Below are 2952 nucleotides of genomic sequence, written 5' to 3'. Positions count from 1 at the left end.
AATTGAATGACCCCGAAATGCTAGGAATCAATGCTTTCTAAGGTAGATACAATTTCAGGGAATTATAAGTGAAATGCTTGGTTGAAAGTGTATGTTTGTGTGTGTGTATGTGTGTATAAATATATGCACACGTCATCTTCTGTCACCAATTTACATGCTCCAAAAAATGTTAATGTTTCTGTACTTACTATTATAAGACGTCAAATATGGTAAATGTCTGTGCTCTATGGAGTTGCTGAAAGTGTTTTTTGAGATTTCCAAGTTAAATAATATGTAGCTCCCTTTCAAAACACACAAAAAAATTTGCTTGTATAATCACTATCTCAATGAGGAAGAGAAGTGAAATCTTATGAAGTACTCACTTAAATGAATATATTATAAGGCGGCTATATAGATGTCCAACAACCTTTTATCTTAAAAGGAAATATGCAAAGAAAAAATAGTGTCTTTTTTTCTATTACTGATTTAATGTTGTTCTCAAGCCAAGCACTGCTGGATATCAAGAGGAAAAAATATTAAGTTTTCCAAGTAAAAGTGTTAAGTTTCTTCTGATCTAAGAGAGTAGTTATACAAGGTTTGCATTTTTTAGAGGGAAGAGTGAAATATATAGAAATTAAAGTGGTATGATACCCGGATTTGCTTTAAAATATTTTCACAAGAATGATAAGGTGAGGGGGTGGGGGAGGAGGGGGCAGGGCAAGGCAGAACGGGGGAGGGCATAGGAGAAAAAGAAAAATAAATAGAAACAAAAAGAGGTTTTTCATAACGATTTTGCAGCCAGAACATGAGTGTTGTGAAAATCACCACTAAATCAAAGCCAAAACGAGAAAGAAATGACTCATATCAACATCATCATTACTAGACATATAGATTAGGGCAAGTCTACCACTACTGGCCATCTGACCTACAAGTGTGGGGTGATCAACAAAAGAACCATTGAAAAGTTTGAGAAGGAGGCTGCTGAGATAGGAGAGAGCTCCTTCAAGTATCTCAGATTTTAGATGAGTGAAACAACGAATTATTGGTGTTAACAAAATGGATTCCACTGAGCCACACTACAGCCAGAAAAGATATGAGAGAATCATTAAGGAAGTCAGCATGTACATTACAAAAATTGGCCACAACCCTGACACAGTAGCATGTGTGCCAGTTTCTGGTTGGAATGGTGAGAACGTGCTGGAGCCAAGTGTTAATATGCTGTGGTTCAAGGGACAAAAACTCACCAGTAAAGATGGCAATGCCAGCGGAACCATGCTGCTTGAAACTCTGCAATGCATCCTACCAACTCATCCAACTGACAAGACCTTAAGTCGGCCTCTGCAGGATGTCTACAGAATTTGTGATATTGGTACTGTTTCTGTGGGCTGAGTGGAGACTGGGTTTCCCAAACCCAGCACAGTGCTCACCTTTGCTCCAGTCGACGTTACAACTGAAGTAAAGTCTGTTGAAATGCATCATGAAGCTTCGAGTGAAGCTCTTCCTGGGGACAATGTGGGCCTCAACGCCAAGAACATATCTGTCAAAAATGTCTGTCATAGTAACATTGCTGGTGACAGCAAAAATGACCCATCAGTGGGAGCAACTAGCTTCACTGGTCAGCTGATTATCCTCCACCATCCAGGCCAAATCAATGGTGGCTATGCTGCTATTCTGGATTGTCACACAGTTCACATTGCTTGCAATTTTGCTGAGTTGAGGAAAAAGATTGATCACCATTCTGGTAAGAAGCTGGAAGATGGCCCTACATTCTTGAAATAGGGTGAAGCTGTTGTCACTGAAATTGTTTCTGGCAAGCCCAGGTGGGTCGAGAGCTTCTCTGACTGTCCTTCTTTGGGTCATTTTGCTGTTTGTCATATGAAACAGACATTTGCTGTGGGTGTCATCAAAGCAGTAGACAAGAGGGCTGCTGGAGGAAGCGAGGTCACCAAGTCTGCCCGTAAAGCTCAGAAGCCTAAATGGATATTATCCCTACTGCCTGACACCTGTCTTAATCAGTGGTGGAAGAACGGTCTCAGAACTAACTTTCAAATAGCCATTTAAGTTTAACAGTAAAAGACCCGTTAATGACAACAACGCCTTGTAAAATCTTCAGAAGGAGAATGTTTTGCGAACCATTTTGGGTTGTTTTTCATGTGGCAGTTTTAAGTTATTAGTTTTCAAAATCAGTACATTTTAATAGAAAAAAACTTAACCAAAAATCTGTCACAGAATTTTGAGACCCATTTAGGCAAAGTTTAATGAGGAAAAAAAGAAACAGAAAAAGAAAGATAGGTGATGTGTCCACGGCAGTATCTTGATGATTCTAGAATCAAAATATATGGCAGTTCATTACACTATTTTCTTTAATGTTTTGATGTTTGAAACCCTTATTAAATAATTTTTCTTTAAAAGAGTCTGAGCAGAAAATAATTTATTTAAAGTAAATACTCAGTTCTTTCCTCCTCTGGCATCTGGGCATATGAGGGAGTTTATGGGAAATTTTTGTGCTGAGGGACAGGGGCTTTCACTCCACACCCTGAGGCCTGTGTGTGCCATCTTCTGGGATTTGGGGATTTTGCTTATTATGGCTAGGTGGCCTACCAGGGTCACATTGTGTCTGGAATTGGTTGCTTCCGGTGGGTTCTTGGTCTCACTGACTTCAAGAACGAAGCCTTGGACCCTCGCGGTGAGTGTTACAGTTCTTAAAGACAGTGTGTCCAGAGTTTGTTCCTTCAGATGTGTCTGAAATTTCTTCCTTCTGGTGGGTTCATGGTCTTGCTGACTTCAGGAGTGAAGCCATAGACCTTCGCAGTGGGTATTACAGCTCTTAAAGGTGGCGCATCCAGAGTTGTTCATTCCTCCCTGTGGGTTCGTGGTACACCCTGAAGCCTGTGTGTGCTATCTTCTGGGATTTGGGGATTTTGCTTATATCCATGGCTAGGTGGCCAACCAGGGTCACATTGTGTCTGGAAT

At 40.4% G+C, this 2952-nt stretch overlaps 1 pseudogene; it reads left to right on the top strand.

Annotated features, from left to right (window-relative positions):
• The first annotated feature begins 1011 nt into the window (after positions 1–1011).
• Positions 1012–2040, top strand: LOC100461129 (elongation factor 1-alpha 1-like; annotated as a pseudogene).
• The last annotated feature ends 912 nt before the right edge of the window (positions 2041–2952 follow it).

Source organism: Pongo abelii, chromosome 6, assembly GCF_028885655.2.
Source record: "Pongo abelii isolate AG06213 chromosome 6, NHGRI_mPonAbe1-v2.0_pri, whole genome shotgun sequence".
Taxonomy (NCBI): Eukaryota; Metazoa; Chordata; class Mammalia; order Primates; family Hominidae; genus Pongo; species Pongo abelii.
Note: the sequence above shows the minus strand (reverse complement) of the source record. Positions and strands in the feature narration are given on the sequence as shown.